Raw genomic sequence first — 19,524 nt, 5'->3', positions numbered from 1 at the left:
AGGAAAAAGCTGGTAATTAAATAGTAAAAGAGTACAGAGAAAATAGAATAACATAAGGAAATTCGTTATAAGGTTCGGCCAATTGTGCCTACGTCCCCAGAGCGTTGAGAGACTACTCTATTATTAGAAAATAATGATTTGTGTTTTACTATTATTCTCCTTGTAAAATTAAGTTTACATAACATATATATAGCCCTGTATCCCAACTAAGGGTAGAAACAAGCCAGACCGCCTATCATGGGCATATTACCTGACCTATAATAGGCTAGGCTAGACCAGACTTTTTTCACGAACAGGCTAGGCTCAGGCTTTCTAAAAAGCCTATTTAGCTTAATATATAGGTCAGGCTTTAGGCCACCTAAAAGGCATATTAAGCCTAACAGACCGACCTATTTAGTTATATTATATAAAAATGTTGAAATTATTCTATTTTAATATAAATATTATTATTATATATGTAATTTTAATATAAAAATGTATATAAAAATATAATTTAATTATTACAATTAGATGGACCTAACTAAAAATAAGTCTATAAGCCCATTAAAATGTAGACATGGTAACCTATTTCATGATAATATAGTATAATAGGCCTTTAAATAGGCTAACAGGTCAGACCAGACTTTTAAATGCCTAATTCATTTACCAGCCCCATAAGCCACATAGCTTCTTTAGAGGCTTCATCAACTGCTATGTACTCGGTTTTAGTTGTGGACTAGCAACAATAAACTTAACTGATGATCTCCATATAATTGATCTACCTGCAAGGGTGAAGACAAACCCCATTGTGAACCTTTTATCATCTAAGTCTCCTACATAGTCCGAATCAACATAACCAATAACTGAAGGCTTACGCTGTTGACTGTCAAACATGATACTGAGACCCGTAGTCCCTTTCAAATATCTGAAAATTCATTTGCCTACTTCCCAATGTTGTTTACCTAGTTTAGACATGTACTTGCATACTTGACTAACTACTTGTGCCAAGTCCGGTCTAGTATAAACCATAACATACATCAAGCAACCCACTACACTGGCATATGGAACCTTTGACATGTACTTCTTCTCTTCCTCTATCTTTGGACACTGATATAGGGAAAGCTTGAAGTGATTTTCCAATGGAGTGCTAACTACTTTAGTATTGCTCATATCAAATCTCTCTAGGATCTTTTCAACATAGCTTTGTTGGGAGAGCCAAAGTTTTCTAGCTCCCATATCCCTATGAATCTCTATCCCAAGAATCTTCCTAGTAGCCTCTAAATCTTTCAAGTCAAACTCCTTACCTAACATGACTTTTAGCTCATTGATATCACTCAAATGATTAGCAACAATCAACATATCATCAACATGAAGTAATAGAAAAATATAAGAACCATTATCAAGGCTTCTCACATAAACACAACAATCATACTCACATCGCTTGTAACCGAGCTTTTACATATAAGTGTCAAACTGCTTGTACCATTGTCTGAGAGACTGCTTCAACCCATATAGAGACTTCTTCAACTTGAAAACCAAGTGATTGTGTCTAGCTGCACTGAACCCTTCTAGTTGTGTCATGTAAATTTTCTCATCTAATTCACCTTGGAGAAAGGCAGTCTTCACATCCATCTATTCTAAGTGCATATCCCGACTGGCTACCAAGACAAACACTGCCCTGATAGAAGTGTGTTTCACCACTGGGGAGAAAATATTACTATAGTCGATCCCCTTATACTATGATTACCCTTTTTCTACAAGACGAGCCTTAAACTTTTCCCCTTCTATTTCTGATACTACTGACTTCCTCTTGTACACCCACTTGCACCCAACTGCACGCTTGTTTGGAGGTAATGGAACAAGCTCCCAAAATTGGTTCTTGTGTAGAGACTCCATCTCCTCCATCATGGCACCCATCCATTGTTCTTTCTCCTGACTGTTTATAGCCTCTTGAAAGCTACATGGATCTCCTGAACTGATATGGAGAGCAAATGAAGACATATCCCTCTGGAGGTTTGATAGGACACCTATCTTTGTCTCTAGCAAGTAGATACTCCTGCACAAATGAACTCTCTACTAGAGAATCATCATGTTCATGACTTGAACTAGTGCATGGTTCCTTGCCTTTATTTCTAAATCGTTTCATTGCTCACTGGAATCATATTTGATCCCGAAGTCTCTCCATTTGGCATGGGCACCTCTGTTAAAACTGGCTGTTTCAGGATGAAATCTTCATCAAACAGTGCATCTCTGCTCAACACCACCTTTCTGGAAACTGGATCCTAGAACATGAACCCCTTCAAACCTTTGGTATATCCAATGAATATACACTTCTTTGACTTGGGATCATGTTTAGATCGTTCATCACTAGGTACATGTACATAATCAGGACAACCAAATATGCGTAACATATTATAATTGACAAGGTTAAGTGTCCATACTTCTTCTCTAACTTTACCATCCAATGAAGCCCTTGGTGACCTATTGATGACATAACATGTCAAACTAAGTTCCTCTGCCCAAAATCCTTTGGAAAGTCTATCATTCAGTCTCATACATCTGGCCCTCTTTGTAAGAGCTCTATTCATCTTCTCTACAACACCATTCTACTGAGGAGTCTTATTCACTAAAAAGTGCCTCTAAATGCCATGTTCCTCACAAAATTTCTAAAAATGTGAGTCTTTGTACTCCATACCATTGTCTAACCTCAGATATTTGATTTTTCCACCAGTCTGGTTCGCTACCTCTGCCTTCCAAACCTTGAACTTGGGAAAGACTTCTGACTCATGCTTTAGAAAATATACCCAGACCTTGCGAGAAAAGTCATCAACAAATGTAATAAAATACCTAGAACCTCCTAGGGATGGTTCCTAAGTGAGTCCCTATACATCGGAGTGGATATAGTCTAGAATACCCCGAGTCCTGTGCTGGCCAGCCTTGAAACTAACTCATGTGTGATTCCCAAGCACCCAATACTTGCACAAATCTAGCTTGCATTTGCTGACTCCCCTCAACAGTCCTCTTTTGCATAGTTCTGTCATGCTACACACACTAATATGACCCAAATGCATGTGCCATAATTTATTATCACCATGGTCTGAATGTACTGAAATCTCTTCAGTCACTCTAACAACTCCACCTACAACTGTTCTTCTTAACAACTTGTAAGTGTTCCCATCAGTCCTCTTACACTTCATCACAGTCAAAGCACCTTTGAATACTCGAAGAATATCACTGTTCCCATCAGCTCTATAGCTAAATCATTTGGCTTGCAATGTCCCAAAAGAAACCAAATTCTTCTACAAATCTGGTATGTGCCTGACCTCACACAACGTCTTCACTACACCATTATTCATCACAATTATAATTTCTCCCATACCAATAATTCCAATGCTTTATTATTTCCGAGATAGACGAAACCAAAATTGCCTACCCTTTATATGGTGAACCATTCTCTGTTTGGCGTCATGTGGTAAGAACAACAAGTGTCAAGTATCCACTCATCTATACTATGATTTGATGATACAAATAGTAGATCAACTTCACTGTTGTAACTAGAGTCATCTTTCTATGCAACATTTGTAGATGCAGATACTCCATCTTTCCCCACCGACTTACTAGAACTCCATTCATTAAGACAATCCTTTTTGTAATGCTCGATCTGTTTGTACTTAAAGTACTCTACTGGTGTTCTACCCTTGGAATTTGGTCTTTTCCCTTTGGCAATACCTCCTTTGCTTTGTCTCCTATGACGCGCTTGTCTCCCTTTCTCATACAGACCATCACCCTAAGACCCTTCCCCTAAATTCTGTCTTCTTTAGGTGTGGGACATAAGTGCAAAAGTGATCTCATCCAGTTTGATTGAGTCTTTCTTGTACATCAATGTTGTCACCAAATGTTCATAGGAATTTGGCAAAGAAAATAATAATATTATTTCTTTGTCCTCATCATCAACCTTCACATCAAGTTTCAGCACCCTCCTACATCTTCAGGCCATTGAGTCTCTGTTTCAAATAGAGCTAATTTGTTAGAGACTTGGATATAAACTGCTTCTCTAATGTCTCTCATACCTCTATTAGTGACGTCAAATCCATAACATGATACATCACCTCATCTGATAGACAGAGCCGTATGGTTCTTATAGCCTTCTCCTTCAACTCTTCCCAGTCCAGTTGATCCATACCATCTGATTTATTCTCACGCATCGCCTTTGATAGACCTTGTTGAGCCAACACATCCTTAACTCTCCTTTGCCACAATCCAAAATTACCAGTTCCATCGAACTTCCCCACCTCAAATTTGGCACCTGACTTAAGAGCCATCTGATACCAAATTTTGGGAACAAGTAAACAATCAAAAGTAAACCAATATAGAGAAAAGATAATAACACAAGGAATTTGGTAACGAGGTTCGGCTAATTACGCCTATGTCACCGGAAGCGTTGAAAGGCTACCATTATGTATTATTAGAGAATAAAGATTTATGTTTGACTATTCTTCTCCTTGTTACATTAGGTTTACATAACATAAATGTATAGCCCTCTACCCCAACCCCTTTACATCAGTCCAAACCCATAACTTATATTGCTGTTATTAGAGAATATGAACCATTGCACTACAGTATCCAAATGCAATAATGTAGTTACCATGTTTTCATTTTCTCTATGATGATCCATGGAAGTCCACTTTAATCTATCTTTATTTCAACTAGTTCTCTCCGTTCCATCCTAGTTTCAGGAAACATCACAATCAACCATATATATGCACATGTCACTACCAACCATCGAGCAAGTAAGATCCGGCTCGTGCAGCTGTCGACCATGCCCGGATAGCCGACCTAATCTGGTAAAGGAGGACAATGACAAGATAAGGCCTAGTCAGCAATGTACAAGTCTCTCACACTGTTTGAACAAAACTGTCACTGTGCCTAAAAGAGTTGAATATGTCATCTGCTCCCTGTACCACCCTGTGCCATGCGACAAGGACTAATCTAATATACGACTATGATAGCTCAGACATGAGATAAAAAAACCCAACCTAGGTAAAGCACTCTACTAGCCAGGGCACATGCATGTTAGGATCTCTAGACTTTGATAAAATAGTCCATGCTAGTTTTGGGCAGGCCTAAGAGGACAGAAAGGTCTGGCATGCCAATGACATACACCAGAGAATAATTTTTGCCAATTTTCCTCTATAATTAGAGGAGATCTCTAATACTTTATCTTAAGCTCTTACATCTTATTTTCTCTACACACTTCTTCATATACATACTTCAGTGTTGGAGTATATTTTCAGGTACCGATCTAGGTGCATCCAGACCTCATCTTGCCTGAATTCTAGAGTTCCAGCCCGACTTCCTCCACACCAAATAATCTTGTCGTCGCCTATGGCTTACCTACACCTTTGTAACCACCAGAAACCAAGAAAACCATGCAAGCCATATCAAAGGAGCACCTACAAACATGCCCTAAACCCATAACACTCCATCATTGAACCTTCAATCTCACATACAACCATCCAACCAAGCCAACAAAACCCATGATACAACTGCCAAACCATCACAACAAACCACCCAACAAGATTTCAAATGATTGAAAAATAATAACAGCTCATCCAACAATAAGCCCATATGTGGAATGAGCTCTGATAGTCCTAAACTGATACTTTCTACAAACCAACACTCAACAAAACCAAAACCATAACCAACCTTGCTCAACCATCAGACCAAAAACAACGTGGAGCCAAATACCTCTTCACAACATGCCTAATATGTCCAACCTGATTCTAGGAAATGCCACGACCAGCCAAATCTGCACATGTCATGACCAAACGTCATACATGTATGATCTTACTGATGAAACTATCAATCATGCCCTGATAGTCAGCCTAGTGAGATAAGGGATGATAGTGACACGACAAGAACTAGTCAACAATGTACAAGAATGTCACGCCGTCTTAATAGGACTATCACACCGCCTGAACAGTACAAACCACTACTACAAAGTAGAACACGCCTTCTACACCCTATACCAGCCTCTGCCATGTAGAGAGGACAAGCCTAATATACGACTGTGACAATTGGGACCTTCAACAAAATGACACACCTTGGGTAAAAAATGTACTAGCTAAAGTACGTGCATGTCAGGGCCAACCGACAACTTCCACTAGAGAATATTCCATGTCTATTTCCTCTATAAATAAAGGAGATCCCTCATAAGGAAGTTAACACCTAATAGTTTGTCTTACATTCTTACATCTTATTTTCTCTACATACTTCTTCATATACTAAATTGAGCATCAGATTGTCTTTTCAGGTAACTACTTAAGCACAAACATACCAAATCTTGTTCGGGTTCTAGAGTTCCAGCTCGACTTCTTCCGCACCAAAGAACGCTCTCCAATTGCTAGATGCATTAGACTTGCATTCAAACTGCCATATGTTAGTCCCTTTGAGATAGTATTCTTGGATCCAATTGGCCGATCTGAAATTATTTTATGAAAGAAAATTGGATAATTTCTTTTTGCGTTTGATTCTCTTATACTAACGATTACCCCAATTTTAATTATTTGTTTAGAATAGAGACTTGAGCATGGAAATGCGAAATAGAAACCTAAGCACCTACATCTGGTAAGAAAATGAAGGAATTTGCGTAGTGAAGTTTCAACTCAATCACACCCTATGCACACCTAAGGACCTAAGCATAAAGTGTACATGCATACCTCAAAACTAGTGTTGTGCATAGCCATGCACATTGCAAAATTTATATTTATATCGTTCTCAAAACTAGTATTGATGAGAGATAATGACCATTCAAGTTTAGTAGGCGAACCATTAAATGTAAGGAATTATGGTTTTTCCAAAATATTAGAATTATTTCTTGACTCTTGAAGACTATAAAGTAAAATATAGAAAATTAAAGATATCATTTTCAAAGTGTCTTGAAAATATGACAAAGTCTTGGAATTACTCATTGACGCTTCAAGACTATGAAGTCCAACCTAGAAAGTTAACGATATTTTTCAATATGTGTTGAAAATATAATAAATGTTAATTATTAATTATCTCTTTATGAAGAAGTCTTTGAAAGTACAATGTGTCAAAAGAGCACTTAAGTTTGCCTATGTTTTGATGAAGACAAAGGACTTAGTGAAAGCTTAAAGACAACTCAAAAAATCAACATGCCAAAGATCCAAGAGCTTCATGTCTAGACTAGAGTCTTAGATATGTCTTAGTTATTAAGTCTAGGTTAGGTAAACCTAGATGAAAATCTCACAAAGTCTAAAAACTATCACATCATTTACATGAGACATGCCATCTAGTTTATTATATGTTCATGCATTAATCATACATGTTATTCGTGCATTTTAGGCATAACATAGAGGTAAAACATGTATAGTTAATAAGCATAACATATAGGTAGTTTACCAATTAACATCTTAATTGAAAGTATACAAGTTAATCGATTAAGTAAAGCTTTAATCGATTAACGTGAAAACAGTTTTAACAGTTTCAACATAAAACTAGAAAACAGATTTCAGTTACTCTCTAATAGCCCGTTAATTGTTTAACAGGCAACTTAATCGATTAACTGGGTAAAAACAACTTTTCTATATAAAATGTATTTTCAATAGATTTCATATACGATTTAATACATTCATACATTCATATTAGAATTGCTAAGTTGCGTATTTTTATGTTCAATGTATGTCATACAGGCATAGGGAATTGCATGTGAGATTAGAGTGAGATAGTATTATGCTTAGGGATTAACATGTCATTCTTTGCAATATTATCAAATGTGTTCATCATCCAATCTTGTTCTTGCATGATTCTTTCATTACTGTTTAGAGATTTCTTAAGGGTAGAAATTACACGTTCTTTATGATTTTGATCTTATACATGTTCATAGTAATTATGAGATTTGTATAGGGTTTATAGCTTGTTCTTTCTTGTAATATTTGAGCTATTTTAGTGCTTCACATTACTCTGTTTTTTGTATTGTTTGTGTAACAAGGAAAGTCCTCTCTTGGTGTCGTACCACCAAAGAGAACAGAGAGTCTTCACTGAGACTTGGAGATCTTGAATATAGAGCATACTCTTGGCTGGGTAAGGTCAAACCAAGGTAGAGGTTCTGGGAACTCAAGAAGGGAGCATTCAAGGTCTTGTAATTGGAAGTGTGTATGTAAGATACATTGCTTTCAATTTTAGTGAAGAAAATCTCACAAATCAGAGGGGAGGACTGGATGTAGTTTTGCAGTGGACCGCAAAATGAACCAGTATAAAAACCTTGTTGCAGGTTGCTTCTTTCCCTTGTCTCTTTACTTTTTTAGTAGCTTTTAATTGCCTATTGTAGCTGATATTTTGAATATAGTATTACTGCTAAATAAAGATCATTTGTGTTCGAATATATCTGCTATATCATTTCTGTATAATCTGTAATTGACTGTGTAATTGAGCCAGTCATCAACTGCTAACTTTGTGCGACTTAATCGGTTAAGTCGTAGCCTTAATCGATTCACTGGGTAATTTTCCAGAATAGGGCTTTGGTGCAAATAGCGGTAAGTGGGAACCGCGACACCTATTCAACCCCCCCCCCCTTCTCGGTGTATTCTGTCACTAATACCTAACAAGTAGTATCAGATCTAGTACATCGTGGTAGCTCAACCGTATCCACGTGATCCGTTAGGGAAATTAAATGGGTTCCACCAACCCCTTTGGCGGTGATGGCGCATCCATTAACCGCCTTCCCGTATTCAGTGGTGAAGGAAATGCCTACTGGAAAGTTCGCATGAAAATCTTTATAGAGGCTATCGACTCAGATATTTGGGAATCCATAGTCAACGGGCCCTTCGTTCCACAACATTTAGTGGACGATGAACCGAAAGATAAACCAGAAAGTCTATGGACCGATGATGAACACAAAAAGGTTCAGTATAACCTGCATGCCAATAATATCATCACATCGGCCCTATCCTATGATGAGTTCTTTCGGATTTCGTAGTGCCAAAGTGCTAAAGAAATGTGAGACACTTTACAAGTGACTCACGAAGGCACTAGTGAAGTCAAGCATGCCAAGCTGAATGCCCTGGCACATGAATATGAGTTATTTCGTATGTTACTAAATTAATCTATTGGTGATACGCAAAAACTTTTTACTCATATAGTTAACCATTTAGTTGCTTTGGATAAATTGTTTAACAAAGGAGAGCTTACTAACAAAGTTTTACGCTGTCTTGACAGGAGATGGCAACCAAAAGTAACAGCTATTATGAAATCAATGGATCTTGACTCCATGCCTTTGGAGACATTGTTTGGAAAACTTCAAGAGCATGAAATAGAGCTTGGACGCCTGACTATGCACGAAGAATCAGATTGCAAAAATAAAAGTATATCTCTCAAGGAAACAACGTCTCAATCCATAGAAGAGAGAGAAGAAGATGAATCTTATTCAAATATAGACGAATAAACATTGAGCCTTCTAGAATTCGGGAAATTTCTGAAGAAAGGAGGCTTCAAACGTTTCCAGAAGAAAGAAGCGCATAGTCAGAAGAAAGAAGCGCATAGATCCAATGAATCCAATGATGATGTTATTGTAACTGATTAAGATTTCTATCCAGAGATTAATCCAACTCCAATCAGTAGTATTTAGATTAGTCTAAGTACATGTATCTTGTCTACTCTTGTTTCTTAGAGCCCAAGCTATGTATCTATGAGGTATTGAACATCATCTATACTAATCTATACAATGATTAAACTTGTCTTAATTTTTATTAAAATGCAAGAAACACATCCATACAAAACACAAAAGAAAACACACACTAAATCAAGGATTAAGAGGAGGCATGCATGCATGATTAGCATGGGTGAGTGACATATGTTGTCATATGTGTCACCATTAGGGGATGATTAAACCTTAATCAGCCACATCACCCTCCAAATCTCCTATATAAAGCCACTAAGTGGCTGAAATGCTCACAAAAACCACCAACACACACAAAAACTTCATCTTCTTCCTTACACCACACCTTCACGCCGTCTTGCACAAGGAGGAGGATGACCTCCATTCTTCACTCCAAGCATTCATGCAAACCAAGATTCTACATCTCTAAGGTATGGTAATCATAGTTTTGGTCTTTGTTTTCTAATCTATAAGTTTCTCATAGCTTATTTTCGCTCTTGAACTCTCCATGTCTTAAGAAAGAACCATAGTTGTGTAGGTTGTTAGAAACTCTCTATTCTTCTCTTTAGATTCTTGCCAAGGTGCTATTCAACTATTTTGAGGTATAGAGAACTCATTTATGGACTTAAATCAACGAAAATATTTCATGAAAATCCCTTCAATTCTGTTTTAAATGTCCAGCCCTAAAAGAGTTAATGAATCCATGCAAAGTGGCTAGGTTATAAAGTCCTATGTCTTTAGATTAATTGGGAATGGCATATTGTTGTTATTTGGTGATTGCATGTTGTTGGTCTTGCTGATTAGAGGTTGTTTATGACTGAAAAATCGTGGTTGAGGGTTTCCAAAGTCCTACTCAATCTTCATCATGTTAAAGAATTAAGGTTTTAGTCAAAAAGGATGATTTAGGTGTTGTAGGTTTTGTGTGAACCTTTAGGAGAGAAATAAAACACCTGCATGTACTTGATTCTTGATGTCATTCTGTTCTACCCGCTCTTCATCATGTTAGTATCACTTGAGTCATATTCATGTATGTGTAAAGTTACCGATTTCTGGTACTTATTCTAGAACGAACCGAGGGCTCCCCGGCCAACTCTGAACCATTGAGCCAAAACTGCCTACGAGATTCTTATCGTTCATGGTCAAGACTTTAATGGTACCAAAATAAAACATTTGGATATATTCACATGTCTAGAGCCTATTAGGAGAACTTGTTAATAATTTATAATAAAATTGAAATATCGTAGTTAATCGTTTTTGACGTAATTAGGAACTCAACACTCAGGCAAGCTGCGACAAGGAGTTAATAGGATCAATAGTGGTACAGGTACAGAGAGAAGTGCTTTCATGTATGAGCTTAGAAATGATTCCAAAGATAGTTGTGCATCTCTAAGCTAGGCCTAAGGCAAAGATAGTCGAATACTATTTATGTGGCCGCGAGTAACTGGGTATTGAGGCCCTTTAACTCGTAAATTGCTAATTTAAGATTGAATAGATTTTATTTGATATATGATTTTATGCTGAATCTGTGATCTTGTTTGGATGGACATGATTATTTGTTTATCATAGGAGTTGAAATGATTGGTATGATTGAGGTTGTTTTGTTAATTCCAAGTAATGTCAAATTGTTATATAATTGATATGTCTGTTCAATCATGATAATGAAATCTTAATTGATATGACTAATTGAGAAGATTATATTGATGTTGAATGAGTATTTCCTAATTGGATTGATTTTTTTGAGAATGTTGAATTAACTTTTGCATCATGATAAAATTGTCGTTGTGCATTCTCATGGCATGACATATGAGTATCCCGGATAAAATCAATTTTTGAAAAGACTGTGGTTTGAGAAGAATGAAACGAAGGGAAATGACATTGTTTTATTGAGCTTTCGTCGTTTAAAGTCTTTTGAAGTGTAGATAAAGTTTTACGAGAAAACTGGTAAAACCTTGTTTTGTAAAAGCATATTAGCATGATGTTTTAAATAAAGGTTTAGTTTTCTAACTCAAAAGAAAGCGACTTGAGAAACCACAATTTAATGTTATTTTCTTTCAAAGTGTCAAATTAGTATAAATTATCTTGACTTACATAGAGTGATTCTTTTGGTCCAAATCTGATTTTTATAAAGTTCTCGTCCTTACTCCGAAAGTTTTTGCTTCATTCATCTTAAAGGAACTGTTGCCATGTCATGTGTGGATCTTAAGATCCATATCACTATGTTTACTTTTAGTAGCATAATCTACAGGAAGATACCACACTCCTAATGTTGTATCGAGAACCGAGAGGGGTACCTTGTTTGTGTGACTTGGTTGAAGGGACATTGCAGGTGGGGACTGATTTGTCAGGAATAGGGTAGCTCCCTCGCGCCGATAGAAGTCCTTGTAGTAACTACGGTGACCTATGACACCCTCTTGAAGGTATCATGTTCAGGATGATATGACGATTATCTTTGCCTTACCGGAGGGTTTCCGACGCTACCGAGTGCACGATATTTTACCAATGTGTTACCAATGGTGGGCACAGTGCAATATTCATCCTGTTCGCTTCCTAAGAACTGAATAGGACTGGTCGGGCTCGATCGATGTCGGTACCGTTGTTGTTAATGTTGAGTCTAGGGGCCCTATAGAAATCATTTCTCCATGCACTCATTAAGAGACTATTAGTTGTATCAATATAGACATATTAGATATTCATACCTCATGATATTGACATTCCACATTTGATTACATCCATGTGATATTGATTATATGATAAATGCTATCTGAATTTGATATTTTATGTGTCGTTTATATACCATATATGGAAGTACTTACTCTCCTAACATTTTAGAGAGTACATGACTTCATGAGAATGGAATGACAATTCTTACGACTAGGTAGTGCATCGCTCTCTTGTAGGATGTAGCACCTGAGTTAGTATATTAAATTTTGTCCTTGACAATCTATGAAATTTTACATTGTTTTGAATGATCTGTTAAGGAAATTCCACCTGTTTTTATATGAAAGATATTTGGAAAATTTTATTTCATATTTTCAAAATGGAAATGCTTCTGCAATATATCATTTTTTCACTTGTCTACTTATTTTAATTCCCATGAGTTAGGGTGTTACATTACAAATCAGAATTAAAGGATGGAATCTCCTCTTAGTGTAAACAAGGAAATGATTCATTTGTCTTAATGCCTTTCCACACGTGTTGATCTCATTAGGGCAAGGAATTGAAGTTTGGAATGAGTCTCACATTTGAATTACACGTCCAAATCAGAATTGAATGGATTGAATCTTGGCTTGGAACAAATCTGGTAAGAATTAAATTGGCGACCGTTGGAATTCATGCCCAAACCAAATATGGAAGGTCTTCATGGGCATTCATTCCCTCATAATTCAGATTGTAGTTTTGATTTGCCACGCCTAAACAATTAAGGAAACTTATTCCTTGGTTTTCACGCCCCAAACTAAATAAGGAAGGCATTAATAAGCATTCATTCTCTCATAATTCAGATTGTATTCTTGATTTGCCAAACCTAAGCCATTAAGGAAACTTCTTCCTAGATCTTCACGCCCAAGTTGAATAAGGAAGACATTCGCAGGCCTTCTTCCTTGGTCTTCAAGCCCCATCCAAAGTAAGAAGGCATTCATTCCACCTTTTAATCTTATGATTTGTTTGTACATGATTTACATAAGTAATAATGTCCAAAATAAAGAGAAGTTTTGGCCACAATACACCCAAAAGGAAGGTCTTAAATTGTTCCCAAATGAAGGAAAGAAAAAATAACTCCTATTCTATATATGGGTATGTTGATCCCTACTTTATTAAATGGAACTCCAACATGCCTCATATGACCCTTCCTTGGTCGTGACCATCTTAGGATTCTTCCATAAGAATGATGCAATATATGGGCTTGGACTTCTTGCTGGTTTTTGTTGATTCTGCCACTTCTTCCACTAGTTGGTTGAGATCTTGATGTGCTTTCTTGGCTTTGGACCTGGTCATGGGCCCTCATAGCCCACTTAGCTCTTCTTCATTTATGGACCTTGGCGGGTTCATATCACAATGCTACTATGATCTTTTATGGTTTATTGTAGTCTCGTTCAGTGCATATTCAATGTCATTTGATTGGACTCATCCAATGAAACAATTGTATATCATTTAAATTCTTGGTATGGGCTCATCCAATTCAAGCTCATGTGTTTACATCTATGTGGATTTACTTTTTTGTTCCATATTCCCATCGTTGTAAATGTTTAGCTAAGTTAAGTATTGAGTTTTATTTCTCAGTTTACTAAGTTAGTGATACTAATCCCATTATATGTCCTCGATCATGGTTTCATTCTTTTAAAATTAGTTTGTTCACCTCTGAGAACTACTCTATAAAGGTTTCAAAACCTTTCACCTTAAGACTTATATGAAACCTTGCATGTTATAAAACATACTCATATTCTCAAAGAAAATGATGTTCTGAAACCTACTCTATCACTTCGAATTCATGATGTTTCATGGTTTCATTCTTTTAAAATTAATTTGTTCACCTCTGAGAACTACTCTATAAAGGTTTCAAAACCCTTCACCTTAAGACTTATATGAAACCTTGCATGTTATAAAACCTACTCATATTCGCAAAGAAAATGATGTTCTGAAACCTACTCTATCACTTCGAATTCATGATGTTGAAGAAGCACGGAGTTCATGTGAGCCTCTACATCATCGATGATGGTTAGGATAGTTTGTTTGAAGAATAAGTGTATATCTAACCTTTATAAGAATGTTATGGATGATCCCTTATGTCTCTTCAACTAAGGTAGTTTAAGATGTTTAGGGAAAGAAAATAGAGCTTTATGAGAGCCAATCCCTTACACTAGTTTTTGCGCCCAATAAGAGTTGGTCATACCAAGTGAATGGGATAATGACCTAAGAGGACCGAAGACATTTGACATTCTCCTTTGACATTATCCTGTTGAATGAAGATGTTGCTTGGTAGCCAAATTGGAAGTCACAAATATGAATGATGAAGTTAAGGTACATCATCAAATTTTTAACAAGATTGTTCTATACAAGACTGACTCCATGGATAATATGTCGAACATCCACAAGTTATGTGTGTGCAATATACTGATGGGGATGGCGACATATCATGATGATAACAAACTACTAATTTATTGCTTCTAGGATAGCCTCACTAGAATTGTCACTTCATGGTACATTCACCAGGAAAGGACAACTATTAGAACTTTCTAGGACCTCTTCAACACATTCATCCAACAAGTACAACAACAACAAAGACACAACTCCAAACCCTTCTATAGGAAGACAAACAACAGACGATTAACATCAACACCCTCCCAAACCCTTTCTGTTACCGAATGATTGGAAATAACCTTCAAACTTTAATTCCCTAATCAAGGTTAGAGACAAGATATAGCATAATATGAAGAACAGATTTTGTTGGTGAGCATATTGGCAAGGGAAAAAAGCCTAATTTCCTAAAGAATAAGAAGGGAGTTGAAGCCCATTTCGTGGTGAATGAACCATTATCGATGTAACTATATATGAAAAATTAATAGGGGATGAATTAGTTTTCTACAGATTTCTTAAAAATTATAAGAATCAGATATGCAACATAAATCTAAAAGTAAGAACAACTACCGCATAAATTAAAAGTAAGGGATATAGAAAATAACACAAACATATATCTTGTCTCCTTGATTTGTATCAAGAGATTTCCACTATAATTTGAGTTGCACTTTACAAATCTCACACAAGGGTAACTAAAGTTACTCACTCAAATTCCCAAAACAAAGAAGTACACTACTTGCTTTATTGTACACTACTTGCTTTATTGTACACTTTTCCCTCACCAACCCTATGGTGATTCCTTTTTATAGAAATAATGAAGAATGCCAAAAATGACTAAGGATGAATAATACCTAGTCATCTTTCATATGGATTATTGTAAGACCATCACTTTCATTATCACAATATGCTCTAAGTTTTTCAGACTTGTAAAAGTCAAGAAAATTTTCTGAAAAACTAAGTTACTTAAATGCCACATATACATCCCTTAGGATACCGTAAGCCTACATCTATTGTTTCTTGGCGTTATGAGGGAATGGAAAGGAGAGGGATCAAGGGATAAGGGAGGAAGGGAAGAGGAAAGGAAGACAAACTTCTCTCTTGTTTAGGAGAGCGAAATTACACGGGAGAAGGCGAAAGTAATGATAATTTATGAATAATTTTTTTTATTTTTCCTTTAAACATCACATTAATAATGGGAAATGAAAACAAAAATAATTATAAAATTTTACTAAAGGCATCTAGATACTTGGACATGTTTGTCTCTAGACAAACCCCAAATGAGGGGAACCATGAATATATGCATGTTGAGAGTTTCAGAGGGCTTCAGTAAGACACAAAAGCTCTTTACTATACTTCCCTTAAGTCCCTCGAACAAGGGAGTCTATGTCCAAAGTCATCCCTTCCCTCCCTTCCCCTGCGAATCAAGACTACCAAACAAAGCCTTAAGATATTTCAATTTTTTTTAACAACAACTAGATGTGATTCCTTAGATTTGGATTGATACCTAGGACATAAGTAGATACTAGACATAATATCTAGTCTACTTTTAGTAAGTTAAAGTAGAGATCCAATCATACCTCAATGTTTGGTAAATTTACAAGTTTTTCCAACTTCGTCAATATCAACATTTGTATTTGAACCCGTGGAAGTGGATATTGTTTTGAATTCATCCATATCGAATACTTTTAGATAAATTCACAAGTAATGTATGTTGATCAATTTTTATATTAACAGGGTGTCGACCTTACCCTTTTCGAAACCTTTTTGACATGGAAAATTGTTTATCCTATCATATCACACTCTATGATCTTGTTTTAAACCATAAAATGTTTTCTTTATTTTATATACATGAGACATGTGTTTGTACTCCTCAAAACGTAGAGGTTGTTCAACATATACCTCCTCTTGTATATAATTGTTTAAGAAAGTACTCTTAACATCCATCTTATACTTTCGAAAATTTAATGAGCAAATGCTAAAAGAAGTCTTATAGCCTCAAGTATAGCCACATAAGCAAATGTTTAATTGAAATCAATTCCCTCTTCGTTATATCATTGGGCTACCAACCTAGCTCTATTTATAATAATTATGTCATTTTTATCTAATTTATTTTTGAAAACACAACGAGTTCCTATGATTTACCTATTCTTAGATCTAGAAACAAGTTCCCAAACTTTGTTTTTTTAAATTGATTGAGCTCTTCTTGCATGTCAAGAATCCATTGCCCATCATCTATAGGATCATATATCAGAGACGATTTTATTTGAGAAACAAATGTCATATTTAAACAAGCATCATTTATATTAAGACAGGTAGAAACTACCATATTTATGGCACCAATGATGTTGTAAATAGGATGATCTCTATGAGTTCTCCTTAATTTTGGTAGGGCAGAGTGTGCTTGCTCTTCATTTTGAGGTAGATCTTCATTTGACTTCATTTTCTTTAGATAATCATGTTCTTCAATAATTGGAACTTTACGTTGTGAAGTACTTGGTAAATTTCTATCCTCGTCATTAAGGATAATTTTTTCCTCCTTGAAGTGGTTAGTTTCATCTTATGATACAAGCTAAAAGTCTTCTAAGGTGAATGTTCTTTTATTGAATATTCTATATGATTTGATAGTAAGAGAATAACCAGGAAAGATTCATTCATCTGATTTAGCATCAAATTTATGAAGGTTATCTTTTGCATTATTTAGAACAAAACATTTTCAGTCAAACACATGAAAATTTATGTGAGATGTCATGTTCATCACAAAACTCTTCAAACAAGGCGTTTTGAAATTCTCCCCCATAATCACTTCTAATACATGAGATTTTCAAGGATTTCTCATTTTGAACACGTTTTGCATATTTTCAAAAAGCATAAAATGCTTCATTTTTATGTACTAAAAATAATATCCATGTGAATCTTTGAAAAATCATATACTATTACAAACGTATAGTAATTACCATCAAATATCTTATTCTTAGATGGACCAAACAAATTCATGGGCAACAATTGTAATGACCTACTAGTAGAAACTATGTGCTTAGGATTAAAAGAAACTTTTGTTTGTTTGATCTTCTGACAAGCATCACACATTTTGTCATTAACAAATTTTATTTTGGGAAAACCAACAACTAGTTTATATTTAGTAAATTTGTTCAAATGATCCATGTAGAAGTACGTAATTCTCATATCCTATAGTCATGTGTCATCATTATTAACAATTAAGCATTTAATTTTGAAGGAAATATCATCTAAAGAAATTATATAGATATTATTATTCTATTTCCAATAATTTTTGCACGATGAGTTACCTTATCTTCAATGATGCAAGTGTTGGAGTTGAAAACCTCGCTGAAGCCTTTGTAACATAGTTGGCTTATGCTAAGAAGGTGTGCTTAAGGCCTCCATCATATAGGACTCCATCAATGGTTGTAGAAGGTGGCTTTCCAACTCGATCGAATCCAAGATTTTCTCCCTTATTGGTGTTTCCGTACGTGACAAATCATTTGTCTCTTGGAGTGAAAACTGATAGTTGTGACTTGCCATCAGTCATGTGCTTTGAGCATCCACTACAAATATACAACATTTCGCTCATGGCTTTCTAGCACTCCTACAAAAAAAAATAATTTTTTTATTAGGTATCTAATATGATTGGGTCCTTTGGGGTTAGCACCTTTCTCAACCCATATGTATTGACCACTTGGAATACCAACGTTTCTTATATAACAAGTATTAGGTGTATGACCTATACAATTACAATAAAAGCATGTGGGTTTTTTATGCATCTTTCGTTTAGACATTTAAAAATAAATTTTATTAAAACTTTTTTTATGAAGATTATGCGTGCAAGTACTATTAGTCTTTATAAAAATATTTTTCTTCATACCATTTGTTTGATGTTCATTGGTGTAGCCTAAACCTCTTCAGTCATTAGTATGTCTTTAATTATTTAATATATTGTCAAACTTGTGAGTACTCTATTTTAACACATTTAACTTAATTTAGTGACACTATTTTAGTATCAAGAGTATAACATGTTGGACATCATTGACTGGTTTTGACTTCAAAATATCCATATCATTTTTCATGGCATTATTTTGTGATGTGAACCTCTTGGGTAAAAGGCTCTTGAAACGATCTATCTTGGTTGGTGTATGGCATAGGCTCACGGTTGAGTTAAGCCTTTGAGATATGCAGCGGAAATGACTTGTGTTTGGATAAAAGAAGATGGAAAAGAGATGAGGTGAGGCGCCACAAACAATTCAGTTGTTTGATAAGCCAAGTGATGCTCGCCACAAGAACTTGGTTCTTGATAAGAACTTTTAATCTTGGTTCAGCCAAGAAGGTTTGGAGAATACTCTCACAAGGATATAATCCTCTTTGATTCACAAAGGAATACAATTTACAATTTAGTTTTTGACTCAATGTGTTTATTACATAACAATAAGCATTACATATATAGGCAAGCCTCTAAGGCTCCCTCGATTGGAAACATAAAGTGTATGCCTTGCACGCTTACATTGGATACTCTAAAAGCAATGAATCTACTCCTAATTTAGACTATATTCGAGTAGTAAAAGAAATGACACATGTGCCTTATTACAATTGAAAACAAACTTAATGACTTGGCCAATTGAACTTCAATGCCACGGTTGGATGAGCATGGGATTCCCTTCCATCTTAAGTGCACGACTCCATCATTAAGTGAAATGGTTAAGAGACTTGAAGACTCCTTAATGCTCACGAGCAAGCCTTGATGAGCTTCAAAGGATTCTTCCAATTTGGCACATGGCAATTGC

This window comes from Lupinus angustifolius, chromosome LG05, assembly GCF_001865875.1.
Source record: "Lupinus angustifolius cultivar Tanjil chromosome LG05, LupAngTanjil_v1.0, whole genome shotgun sequence".
NCBI classification, from domain to species: Eukaryota; Viridiplantae; Streptophyta; class Magnoliopsida; order Fabales; family Fabaceae; genus Lupinus; species Lupinus angustifolius.
The sequence above is the reverse complement of the archived record's forward strand: the minus strand, read 5'-3'. Positions refer to the sequence as shown.